The sequence below is a fragment of the Suncus etruscus genome, chromosome 2, assembly GCF_024139225.1.
Source record: "Suncus etruscus isolate mSunEtr1 chromosome 2, mSunEtr1.pri.cur, whole genome shotgun sequence".
NCBI classification, from domain to species: Eukaryota; Metazoa; Chordata; class Mammalia; order Eulipotyphla; family Soricidae; genus Suncus; species Suncus etruscus.
Genome location: NC_064849.1, coordinates 100,252,163 through 100,265,473, shown reverse-complemented (window position 1 = coordinate 100,265,473; position 13,311 = coordinate 100,252,163). Strand labels below are relative to the sequence as shown.

General features: G+C 53.2%; 1 protein-coding gene across 1 annotated transcript in view; it reads left to right on the top strand.

Annotated features, from left to right (window-relative positions):
* The first annotated feature begins 1,681 nt into the window (after positions 1 to 1,681).
* PDZD2 (PDZ domain containing 2) overlaps positions 1,682 to 13,311 on the top strand; it is a 410,667-nt gene continuing 399,037 nt past the window's right edge. Inside the window, 1 exon segment of the mRNA XM_049769043.1 lies at positions 1,682 to 1,810. The gene's annotated coding sequence lies outside the window, so the exon portion shown is untranslated.

The following is a 13,311-nucleotide window of genomic DNA, read 5'->3' as shown; positions in this document are numbered from 1 at the left end:
CTGGATTTCTGAGACTGCACAGCTTGGAATACCCAAAGCTTGGATTTGTGCAGACACGCCCCTCAGTGGCCGAGTCATTCAAAAGCTGACAAACAGGTGTATTCAAGTATGACTCCACCCACCCCAAAATACCATCCTGACATACCTGGGGACCACTCTGGTCTCTGGGGCTGTGCAGTGATCGCTATCTGTTCTTACATGTGAATTCAGCTAATGCAGCAACAACCTTGTCTCCTGTCCCACCGAAACCCATCCCTCTCCTGCAAAGATCTCCAATTACTGCTCTGCAGAAAATGTCAAAAGCATTGTTCAACTGCTCACCATTGCAGGTTTGGTCATATTCTTATATACATGAGATTTATATTATTAAATTTATTATTTTACTATTTATTATTAAATCTATATTATATATATTTACTCTTATCTACTAACACTTGAAAAAGACCATCTTTTCCCCTTCAGAGAACTTAATTTGCAAAGCTGAGCTGTCTCCCTATTACATTCTTATCACCCTCTTCCCGTCGTGAGCAGGATGACAAGGATAACAAAAGAAGGAATAAAAAAATATTGGAAGACCTTCAAGGAAATCCTGGGGAACGAAGGGTGGAACAAATCGCGGGCCACAGCTGCATATGGTCCCACGATTGACTTGACATTCAATTTCCGGCTCCATTCAGCAGGGTCTCTGCGTTAATTCCTCGCAAGACCACACCACCCTGGGACCTCAGGACAAATATCTGGCGCACCCCTGAGCGACGCATTACTGGCGAGGTGGAAACTCTCCAGAAACTCTCATATGGGTGCCCACAAACACAAGTAATTTTTCCCTCCCTCCTTCCCTTCCTTTCTGCTGTGCTATCTCTCCGGCCCTTTTTTCATTCTTTTTCACTTTTTAGTTTTTTTTTGGCCACACCTGGAGGTGCTTACTTCCAGCTTTGGCACTCAGGCATCACTCCTGGCGGTGCTTAGGGAACCACATAGGATGCTGGGCATCCAACCCAGAACGACCGAGTGCAAGGCAAGCGCCCTGCCCGCTGTGCTACAACTCCAGCCGGGCTGAGGATTTCTTGAGGGGTGAGATCAAGTCCGCCCCATTCTCTGCCGAGGCAATGAACCATTTTCCCTCCCAGGCACTGGCCAAGCAGATTTGAAGTCTCCCGCTCGCTCTGGCCACCTAGATGGCGCCCCAAGCTCCGCCGAGCTGCAACTCAGAGCTGCCAACCTCGCCGCGGCTGCTCCGCCTGGATCCGCGAAGATCCTTCGGAGCCGGCGCGCGGGGGACGCCCGCTGCACCCCAGGGACGCCCGGCCCGGGGGTGGGAGGGACTCCCCGGCAGCCTGGCCTTCCGAGGGGGGGCGGGGTCCGAGGGGGGGTCCCCGCCCCCCATCTGTCACTCCAGGGGGAGCCCCCGCCCCCCGAGCGGCGCAGGAGGGAATCCCCGCCCATCCCGGAGGCTAGCTCCCGAGCGCACGGCCGAGGCGGGCCGGGTGGGCCGCGCCGGCAGACGGACGCGGCGGGCGGGCAGGCGGCGGCGGTGCCGGTGGTGGCTGCGGGGCCCCGGGGCCGTGCAGGGCCGAGCCGAGGCGCGGGGCGGGTGCCCGGGTGTGCGCGGCGGGCGGGCGGGCGGGCGGGCAGGCGGCTGCGGGCGTTCGCGGCGCTGCAGCCCGGTAGGCGCGGTGGTAGTGGCGGCGGCGGCGGCGGCATCGCCCGCGCCGGGAGCCGCCGCGGAGCCCGGGACCCAGCGGGCGGAGGTGCCGGAGTCCGAACGCGCTCCTGCGGAGCAGCGGGACCTTCCACGAGCCGCGCGCAGGTGAGACGAGCGTCCGGGACGCGGGGCCCGAGCTGAGCCCCGGGGTGCGGGTGCGGGTGCGGGTGGGTGTGTGGGTGCGCGCGCGCCGAAAGGGTGGCACCCCCGACACCAGAACCGCGTGCGCTCGGGAAAGTTTCCTGACGACCTCGGATCCCCGGGGTCGAACCCAGATCTCAGCCCTCTGCTTGGGTCCCGGGGGGCGCCTCGGTTCCGTCTCCCCGCGTACCCGGCCCGGCTGGGGTGGAGAGGACGCGGCGGGGAGCACCGGGGCGCGCTCGTTCCGATCCAGTGCGGGTCCCGATGTCCCCAGGTGCTCGGGCCTCGGGTTCCCCCGTCCTGCCTCTTCTCATACCCCGGGGAGACAGTCAGGGAGCGCGCCCCAGCGCAAGGGCATCTTTGCGTTGGGTTTGGCATCAGTCCCCCGGAGAGGGAGCCCCCCAGGGGACGCAGCCTTGGGGACATCCCGCTGCACTCCCCTCGCCTCCCTAAGTCCAGCTGATCATCAACCTGTACTGCCCCCCCCCCCCACGCCACCCTGCAGCTCCGGTCCCTGCAGACACTGATAAGGGATACGAGTGTGAAGAGGACAAGTCTGGCACCAGCGGGGCGCAGACTGGCATGGCAGGCACGCGGGCATTCCAGAGCGCCTGACCTGTGCCCGCCTTGGAGGTTAGGGAGGAGTGTGGGGGCTGAAGCCTGCTATCGGTCTCAGGTACATATAGGCTGGTCTGGGTGGGGGGACATTACGGGGCGCCGGGATGGGGGCTGTGCTTGCTTCCCCGACCCGTCTTTGCAGCAGAGGTTGCCCACTATGGAATGGTCCTTGCGCGCGCTGCTGCAGAAAGTGCTCGTCTCTGAGCCTCCTTCTGCTACTTGTCTCCCCGCATTCAGCCTGCTCTGAACTGGGGCTCCCCTCCAGGGCTGCGCAGGAGCTTTCCTAGGCTGTAACTTCTGGGGGTGAGAGAGTCAAGTGGGTACAGGCTGGCAGGTGAGGAGGTCTGGGGCAGCTAAGGCGAGAAGAGTGCCTGGGCTGGCTCACACCCTGGGCTGGAGGTGGTGGTTCTGGCTCCAGCCATTCCTTTTTCCATTAGCCCGCGCCAGGAACTGCTGCTCAGCTAATCACCACCCAGTGGTGCATGTGCCTCTCTTCTCTCTCTCCCCCTCTCTCTCCTCTCTTCTCTTTTTCCTCTCTCTTCTCTCCTCTCATTCTCTCTCCTCTCTCCCCCTCTCTTCTTTCTCTCTCCTCTCATTCTTTCTCCTCTCCTCTCTCCCGCTCTCTTCTCTCTCTCTGTCTCTCTCTCAGTCTCTGTTTCTCTCTGTCTCTGTCTCTCTCTCTCTTCCCTTCCTCCCTCCCTCCCCCCAGAGGGGGGGGAGATGGAGCACCCTTGGTGATTGGCAAGTTCTGGGAGAGGAAGAATCAGAAACTTGTGAAGTAGATAAATGGCCTCCCCCCCTCCACACCACCACCACCACCCCCCCATGACAGAGTTAATATGCTCCTGGAAAAATATTGACGTAACTTTAAAGCTGTCATTGCAGTGGATTTCTCGTGCACTTAAGGCAGTTTGCTATTAAAGGAAATGCACGAAATGTCCCGAATCATTGCAAGCAAGCCCTTTATTTTTGGCATCCCTGTGGTTTGCTGTGCGCAGGGGATGTACAGAGGCGACTGGGATTCCCTTGGTGCTGTATGTCTCATCCTGTCAGGAGCTGTGATATGTGCACCCTCAGGGCTCGGAAGAAATTCCTCGGAGCGCCATGCGCTTCTGTGCTTCTTGGATAAAGGAATGAAGAGGTGATAAGTGAATCAAATGTCCAAAAAGAGAAACTGGAGGAGTATGAAGGAGAAATGCTCTCTTTCTCGCTCTCCCTCTGTCTCTGTCTCTCTCACTTTGGCACCACACCTAGAGGTGCTCAGAGCTTACTCCTGCAGACTTGAGGACCAAAGACTTGGATATCAAGGATCAAACCTAGGCAGGTTGTATGCAAGGCAAGCACCCTGTCCACTGTACTAGCTCTCTGGCCCCTCCAGGAATTTACTCTTGACTGAGAAGATATGCACTCATGTTGGAGACGAACCTCCATTTAAAGGGTGGTGTCCCGAGGGGCTGAGGAGGGCTCCTGAGTTGGCCCAAGGGGCATGAGAGAAGAGGAGGATGATCTCCAGGGCTGGGTGAGCCCGTTCTGCAGTCGGAATGGGCATATTTGGGAATTTTTGAGTTATGATTCTCTTGGTGGTTAGGTTTTTTTGCATCTTAGTTCCTTTGGAGGAAAGATTGGGATTGGGAGCAATGGAGGTTGTGAAGCTATGGCGGTAATAAGAGGGGAGCTGGAGGTCCAAGAGTATGAAATCAATGGGGGTAGCCAGCCAGGACGACTCCTTGGTTTGGACCTGAGGGTGGAGCACAACTTGGATTTGGAGCAAAGAAAGGTCACCTGCAAGGAAGGTCACCTGCAGCCTAGGATCATGCATATTTTTGCACTGTGTTTGGTGTTTTAACAGCCAGCGTACCAGAAACCTGAGAAAATAAATTCTTTTCTTTTGGGGGGGGCAGGTCACACCTGGCAGTGCTCAGGGGTTACTCCTGGCTCTACACTCAGAAATCGCTCCTGGTAGACTCAGGGGACCATGTGGGATGTCAGGATTCAAACCACCGTCCTCCTGCATGCAAGGCAAACACCTTACCTCCATGCTATCTCTCCAGCTTCTGGAGAAAACAATTCTTCCAGGCTCTTACTCTGCCATGTCTAATCAGCCACCAGGCCTTGCTGTTTCCTTTTTCTAGTGGAACCACCTTGCCACTCCCAGAACCTGCAGTTGGATTCTGAATCTTTTGTTCCTCTTCATTCACTCCCCTTTCCTGCTGTATTTTTTGATACAAGCACATACTGTAGATCTTGACAACTCACATAGGGTGTAGCTAAGAGGCCAGCTAGAATATCCTTTCTGAAAGCCTGGTTCTATGGAGCTTCTTTTGGAGGGGCAGGGATGGGGGTAGGGTTGGGCGATTCCTGGAGATGCTCAAGGGCCAACCTAGCTCTATGCTCCAAAGCGACCCCTGGTGGTGCTTGGAGAAACCATGGGTGGTGGGCCCGGAGAGATAGCACAGCGGTGTTTACCTTGTAAGCAGCCGATCCAAGGACCAAAGGTGGTTGGTTCGAATCCCGGTGTCCCATATGGTCCCCCGTGCCTGCCAGGAGCTATTTCTGAGCAGACAGCCAGGAGTGACCCCTGAGCACCGCCGGGTGTGGCCCAAAAACCAAAAAAAAAAAAAAAAAAAAAAGAAACCATGGGTGGTGTTGGGGGATTGAAGTCAGGGTAGCTTGGCAGCAGCCAGAGGCAAAGCAAAGAAAGTGCCTTCCAAGTTCACCTCTGAACATTCTTATTTTTGTACCGAGATACACCCCCATAGTGGTCAGGGCTCACTGGAGTTCTGCCCTTAGGGACCACTCCTGGCAGGGCTCAGATGTAGTGCTCAGGGTAGTGCTTTAATTCTGTACTGTCTCCAGCCCCCATCTCTTCTGCCCACCAAGGGTCCTCATAGTTCGAAGGAGGATTCCAGCTGGCAAGAAAGATGTCCATCTAAGGAAGATGGAGAGACAGGAAGAGGCAGGAACCTCTGGGGAGGGCTACTGTCCCAGGGCAGTAATAGAAAGTCCAGTGATGAGACCAGGAAAGACATAATGGCAGACCCAGAAGCTGCAAAACCAGGGAAATGACGTGGTTCTCTTAGCTCTTTGGGAGGAAGGATTGGGATTGTCAAAAAGGTCACAAGTGATCGCCAAGGCAGTCGTGATAGCAATCAGTCGCAAAGGGAGAGAGAGACTCTGGATCCTGAAACCTGACAGTTAAAAAGACTCCAAGAAAAGAGGCAGGATAGTTCAAAGGGCTAAGCACACATCATATATGCGAGAAACCCAGGTTCCGTCCCTGAGCACTGCTGGGTGTGCCTCCCTTTCCTTTTCAAGTAAAGCCAAAGCCAAGAAAGAGTATCTTGAGGAGGATGTGGGAATGCTTATCCCGGAGAGCCTCCAGTCCTCCCTTGGCAGGCATGTTTCATACTGATGAGAAGTGAGAGATCATGATCAGGAGAGCTTGGGAGGAGGGAAGAAGCAGCCAAGATCAAGTGCAGGTGCAGGCAGGGAAAACCATTGCAGGCTCTGCTGCCCTGGATGGTGAAGGGAGCAGAGGAGAGGCGAAACCCTGGGAGAGTCTGGGGCACAGCAGGGGGAAGGAATGGGGTGTGGCTGAGAGTGAGGGATGAAGGGCACAGGTGAGATGCTGCGGTAGCCTGGGGAGGTGCAGCTGGGCACCTCCAAAGGCAGCCTTCAGAGAAAGGAAAGATTCATGAGCGCTCCTGAATGGGGCCTCTTCTGGGACTGGAGAGAGGGATCAGCAGCAGGTCAGGTACCTGCTTACAAGTGGCCAATACTGTTTCTATTCCTGGCACCATCTATGGTCCCCTTAACCCTGCCAGGAGTGATCCCTGAGCACAGAACCAGCAGGAAGTCCTGAGCACAGCCTGGTGCTGCCCTGCAAAGAAATGCTCCAGAGAGTGGCTTAATCTGTGGAAAGATCCCAGCCTCAGTTTACAGTTTTCTCTTCAGGGGCCCATTCTGAGGGGACTGAGCCAAGGTGCGTTTCACCCTGCAGAGTGCCCACAACTGTGTTTGCTGCAGGCTGGGTTCTTCTGAGAAACAATAGAGAAACAAGTCAGTCTCTCACAGCTCCCCTGAAGATCCAGAACAGGACGTCGTAGGGGGCTTGACTGGAGCATCCTGGCCTACCCCTTGGGTGAAAAGCTTTGAACTGCTCAGAGTGGCCACTGCCTTCCTGTTCTCGCTTGCAGAGATCATTCTGGATGGTTCCAGTGGGTGCCTGAGTGTTTCTTGACACTCTAGAAGACACAGTGGCCTAGTTGCTGGGCTCTCCTGGATGGCCTTGCTGCTCTGTGGTTTGTACAGGGCAGCTTGCTCAGACTTACTTGTTCCTGCAGTCAGGGCAGTTGGGTTCAGAGAAGCAGAGAATCTGCTTCCTTAATATTTGTTTTTGTTCCCTCCCTTTCCCCAAGGGCACTCAGGGATTACTCCTGGCTCTGGACTCAGAAATCACTCCTGGCTGGGGGACCATATGGAATGCTTGGGGATTGAACCCTCATCTGTCCTGGGTCAGCCACATGCAAGGCAAATGCCTTACCACTGTGCTACCACTCCGGCCCCTGCCTCCTTCCTTTTCAGCTGCAATTACCTTCTACGGCTGTCCGGGCTGGTGCTGGACAACTAGTTTCTTTTGCTGGCAGTTGCGTACAATGCAGATGGCAGAGGAAGAAAGATAAGTTGTTCTCTTTCTCTTGCTTTTTATTAATGGTTCTATGATTGTACTTCAAAAGATTGACTAATTAATGTGCCGGAGAGAAAATTCAGAGGTTTAGGCGACAGATCCAGATTCAGTCCCTGGCACCCCATGTGATTAATTGAGTTCCTCTACCAGTGGCCCTGGATTGCAGAACCAGGAGTAAGCTCTGATGAGCACGGCTGGGTGTGGACCTCCTTCCCTTTAGAGGTTAGCTAAACAGTCACACTGATTAGTGAGGAGGAGAGGAAAAGGTGTGCTCAGTTCATTTGCTGAACACTGACTCACTAGACTCGCCAACTGAAGTTGGCACCAACTAATGTCCAACTAATTCCCACCAACTAATGGTGGGAATCGTGCTGACTTATTGTTTTATTTTTGGTTTTTGGTTTCGGGGCCACCCACGGATGTGCTGAGGGTTTGCTTCTGGGTCTGCACTCAGGGGTCACTCCTGTGGAGCTTGTGGGGGACCATATGGGGCACCAGAGATTGAACTCTAGTCAGCTGCAAGTAAGGCAAGCATCCTACCTGCTCTGCTATCTCTGGCTTCCAGACTTATTTATGCATACATAGAAGTATAAAAGTTGGGGCCTGCCAGGAGTAATTATTTTTTTAGGCCAAACCCAGCAATGCTTAGGGGTTTCTGCGCTCAGAAATTGCTTCTGGCAGGCTCAGGGATCATATGGGATGCTGGGGATCGAATATGGGTCTGTCCTAGGTTGATTGCATGCAAGGCAAATGCCTTACCACTGTGCTATCTCTCTGGCCTCATCCCAGGAGATTTTTTTGTTTTTGTTTTTGGGCCACACTCGGAGTTGCTCAGGGGTTACTCCTGGCTGTCTGCTCAGAAATAGCTCCTGGCAGGCACGGGGGACCATATGGGACACCGGGATTTGAACCAACCACCTTTGGTCCTGGATCAGCTGCTTGCAAGGCAAACGCTGCTGTGCTATCTCTCCGGGCCCATCCAGGAGATTTTTTTAAAAAAAATTGATTGGTTGGTTTGGGAGCCACACCTGGTGGTGTTCAGGGGTTACTCCTGGCTTTGCACTCAGAAATCACCCCTGGCAGGCTTTGGCACCACATGCAATGCCAGGAATCAAAGCAGGTCCCTCCCAGGCCAGTTGCATGCAAGGCAATTGCCTTACTGCTGTGCTATCTCTCCAGGCTCCCAGGAGTAATTTTTAAGTGCAGAGCCAGTAGTAACCACTGAGTTCCACATGGTGTGATCCTGAACCCCCCTCCCCTCAAAAAAAAAAAGCCAAATAAACAAAGTTGGGGTCAAAGAAATAGTACTGTGAGTAGGGTACTTGCTTTACATGCTGCACCTGGGTTTAATCCCCTATACCCTTATGGTCTCCAGAACCCACTAGTAATGATCCTTGAATGCAGTTAGGAGTAAGCACTGAGCTTACCGTCAGATGTGATTCCCCCATCCGTCCGTCCGTCCGTCCATCCATCCATCCATCCATCCATCCATGTATCTACCCACCCACCCATGTGTGTTTCTTTTTTTATTTTTTTTATTTATTTTTATTTTTATTTTTGGGCCACACCCGGTAATGCTCAGGGGTTACTCCTGGCTATGTGCTCAGAAGTTGCTCCTGGCTTGGGGGACCATATGGGACACCGGGGGATCGAACCGCGGTCCGTCCAAGGCTAGCGCAGACAAGGCAGGCACCTTACCTTTAGCGCCACTGCCCGGCCCCCCCATGTGTGTTTCTTAACAAAATATTCTTAGTTATTTCCCACTGGAATGGTCTGCCTATTAGCTGCTCTTTGGACTGAGGCACTGGTACTGGGCATGAAGCTGGGGAGCTTGCCTTGCATGCTGAAGACCCTACTTTTGATTCCTGAGAACACCTGGCTCTCCCCTCCCTAACACCACCCAGTGCTGCCCTGGGTCTCTCCCTTCCCAGCCTGACCCCAACCCCAGCAGACACTAGTTCCTAATTACCAGGCTGCACAGCTGAGCACTTCCAGGGATGCCCTATGCTAAAATGAGAGTTTATAAGGCCCCATGTAATAGCACAGTAGGTAGAGAATTTGTTTTGAACATGGCAGACCTGGGTTTCATCATTGACATCCCATATAGTCCCCTGAGCACTACCTAGGGTAGTTCCTGTGTACAGAGCCAGGAGTAACCCCTGACACTGCAGGTGTTAAAAAAAAAAAGTAGGGAGCCAGAGAGATAGCATGGAGGTAAGGCATTTGCCTTGCATGCAGAAGGATGGTGGTTCGAATCCCAGCATCCCATATGGTCCCCCGAGCCTGCCAGGAGCTATTTCTGAGTGTAGCACCAGGAGCAACTCCTGAGCGGAGCCGGGTGTGACCCAAAAACAAACAAACAAACAAAAAAAAATGAAAAGAAAAGTAAAAATAGTGGATTTCATTGAATTAATGAACATGATGGGTTCCTCAGTCTTTTCGTGGCTTTTGAAAAATTTAAGTTGTGGGGCCAGAGCAATCACACAGAGGTAGGGTGTTTGCCTTGCATGCAGCTAATCCAGGATGAACAGTGGTTCAAATCCCAGCATCCCATATGGTCCCATGAGCCTGGCTCAGTGGCTCAGTGCTACAGCCTGTGTGTCTCCCTGGATTTGATCTGTCGTACGGCGGAACTTCAATCCTCTCATTTATCTTGGAGGAGGGGTTTCTAGCAGTGCTCAGGAGGCCCAGGGCCCCTCCCAGCAATTCTTGGCCAACCAGGCTGGTGGTTCAGTGCTTGGACTTTGTGAATGTGGTGTTGGTTGGCTTGGGTACCTGGGATTAATTACCTGACACCTAGTGATGTTGACTGGCCTCCAGGGCCACACCAGTCTGATCTCAGGCTATAGCACAATGCTTGGGGACCATGTGGTGCTGGAAACAGAAATGGGATCACTACCACAAGGCCTGAGCCTTAACCCCTATACTATCGATCTGGCTCCAAATTCTAATTCTTTGTTGTTTCATTTTTGGGTCACATTCAGTGATGCTCAGGGGTTACTCCTGGCTTTGTGCTCAGAAATTACTCCTGGCAGGTTTGGGGAACCATATGGGATGCTGGGGATTGAACCTGGGCTAGCCACATGCAAAGCAAACACCCTACTCATGGTGTTATCTCTCCAGTGCCCTTTATTTCACTTTTTTAGTCTTTTCATATTCCTGTCAGAAGGGCCAAGAAAAGAACCTGTTCGTTTTGAGCCTAGCAGTGCCAGACAGAAGCAAAGTTTGAAAACGGCCCCATTCCCAGATCCATTCTTGAGTTGCCTGTGATCTCTGGCACAACACATTTTTTATTTACAAATGCATTCACGAAAATACTGGGAATGTTGATGGTCTGAAAACTCAATAGTCGAAGAGGCCCGTTGTGGCAATAAGGCAGAGGAGCCAAGAGACAGCTTATGAAGGCACCAACCATGCAGAGAAGACACGTTTGTTTTCTCTGTCTCTGCTACTCCAGGAAAAGGAAAGTGGCTGCCTGTCTCTGGCCTGTGCCCCAGACCCATAGGTTCATCTCAGCAGGGCAGAGAACCACCTGGATTAGAGAGCTCCTGGCTCCTGGGCACAACATTTCCCTCCAAGGCAAGGGTCTGGGTTATTAGCTTGCAGAAAATCTGAACAGGAAGAATGAACTCTCGGTGGAAGCAGCCTAATGAGACTAGGGAACACTGAGCATCTGACTAGTGAAAGTTATTCTGGGCTTATTTGCTTCTGGGTTGCAAAGTGTTTCTGTAGCTCATCAAGTTCTCTGGGAGACAATGAGGGGTTCTGAAGAAGCGGGTTGGGTTGGAATGGGGTGGGAGTGGAAGGGGGACCGACTTCTCAGCAGAGGAGGAATCTTGCACAACATGCTATTATTGCCAGCTTTGGATGAACTGATTGCGAGGAGATGGGGGAAGTCGGATGGTCTGAAATGCCTAAATTAAGAAAGAAAAAGTCCCAAATCCAGTGGTTTCCTCAGAAGTGTGTAATGCTCAAAGGCTAAGGTCAGCACAGCTCACTCCATAGTTCACTCCTGGGGTTCCACCAAACCACGAAGGTATCCTTACCTCTGGGGGCCCTTAGCACAATTGTGCCCTTTGAAGATTTTCAGTGGGAGTGGATGGATTTGAGCTGAACCCCACTCTCTTCTTTTTTTGGGGGGGGGGGACGCAAGGGGAAGGAGAGCTATGCAGTTGCTATGGCTCAGATAGGCCTTGGAACTCTTTGTTTTTTTTTGAGCCTGGCAGTGCTCAGGGGTCACTCCTGGCTCAGGACTCACTCCTGGCAGGTTGGGGGACCTTTGGGATGTGGGACTGCACACAAGGCAAATGTTCTACCTGCTGTGCTATTGCTCCAGCCCCATGGCCTTGGATCTCTTGTGCACATAACATGCACTCCAACCGCTCACCCCTTCCCAGGCCCTCATGTACTCTCATGTTCTCCTTCTCAACACCCGACACCTCTAGCTTGACTTGGCACCTCTTTACGATGTCACCTCGTGGGAATTGCCCAGCTGACTCACACCCACCCTGTTGGGCTGGTCTCTACTAGGTAATCCTCCTGCTTGGCTAAAAATAAAGATAGTCCAGCTCCTCAGCTGAGAGGAGAGGAGAGTGGGCTTGTCGGGGGACAAGTTTGGGAAAGGGCGAGCTTTGTGCTGCCTTACAGGGAGGCCTCTGGGTGGGAGCAGGGAAGGGGGTGGCTGGGAGCTCCGCTCTCCTGGGGCTTTTGCTAAGGATAATTTTTCCGAGGACAACCTGGGGGAATGGGGAAAAGCAGGATGAACACCAGCAACCTTTCATCAAACGCCAGTGCTTCACAGATGACTGTCTAAGGAATCTGCTCATCCTGTTCACAAACCAGAGCTGCCACCGGAATGCCTGTGTCAGGCAAGGCTGTTTGTGGAGAGAGAACGAGAGGCAAGCGGCGGCCACACCATCTGGGCTTGGTGATTGCAAGTTTCAACACCCAGTCAGGCCCCTCTTGCATCAAGGCAATAGCAGTTTGCTTATGCCTTTCTTTGGAGGAAGAGGAGTGGGGGGGGGGGAGCACATCTTGCAGTGCTCAGGGACAATCCCTGGCTCTGTGCTCAGGAGTTACCCCTGGCAGTGCTCAAGGAATTATGTGCTGTTCCAGGGGTGGGACCGAGAACTGCTCTGCACAATGCAAGCATCTTACTAGCTCTCTCTAGCACATGCCTGTGTTCTCTGATACCTTGCACACAGGTGACCCATGTAAGCAGAATTATTTAGTTTTTTTGGGGGGGCCACACCCTGCAGTGCTCAGGGATCACCCTGGCAGTGCTCAGGGTACTGCTGTGGATCCAACCCAGGTTGGCCATGCCCTACCCATTGTACTTCCACTTCAGCCCTATCAAATGTTGGCATGTTTCCTTGTCTGCCTTGAAGAGGAGAGGTGGTCAAGTTTGATATACCCAAGTGGCAATAAACTCTCCATTTTTCTCCTGGCCAATGGACACTCTCGGGCGTCTGCTTCTTGTTGGATTTCTGGCTGTTCTTCTCGTTCCCTCTTTTGGCACTGTCTTTTACAGAGCATCGGGGTAAAGCTAGACTGTGCCCAATTGGTCTCATGGTGAAGAAACCGACTGCCAAGGCTAAAATAGCCATGCAAACATCGTTACAAAACCATGCAGCAGACCAGATTGGCATCCTTTCCTCCAGAGTTTCCACCACTGCCCCTGCTGCCTGGTACTACCCCGCCCTGGTCACTGCAATTCCCAGCATCATTAGGCTGCAGGAAGAGACAGATGTCCCCAGAAAATGTGCTCTTGGGTTGTAGTCAGCATGGATTCTCATGTGAGAGCCAGTGGGAGGAGAGGAAGGTGCCATGAAGAATCGCATTAACCCTCTTCCCGAGCCTTAGCAGGTGGGAAGCTTATCAGCTTCTTCCTAGAGACCCAGGGGGCAGCCTGCAACCATGTTTTGGCACCAGTGAGACCCACATGGCCACCAAGCATGCCGTCTGTTCTCCTACCTGCCTAGCTTCTGGACACGCTCTCTATCTGGAGGATTCTGCAGAAGAGCTGCCTTTTCTTTCATCGTCCATTGCAGCCAGCCATAGGAGGCAGAGGAGCATCGACTGTTCTGTTCAGCAGGTGCTGTTCTAGGCTCCGAGCTCCCCATTAGCTTGTATGATTCTCCTAACCAGCCAGTGAAGTGTA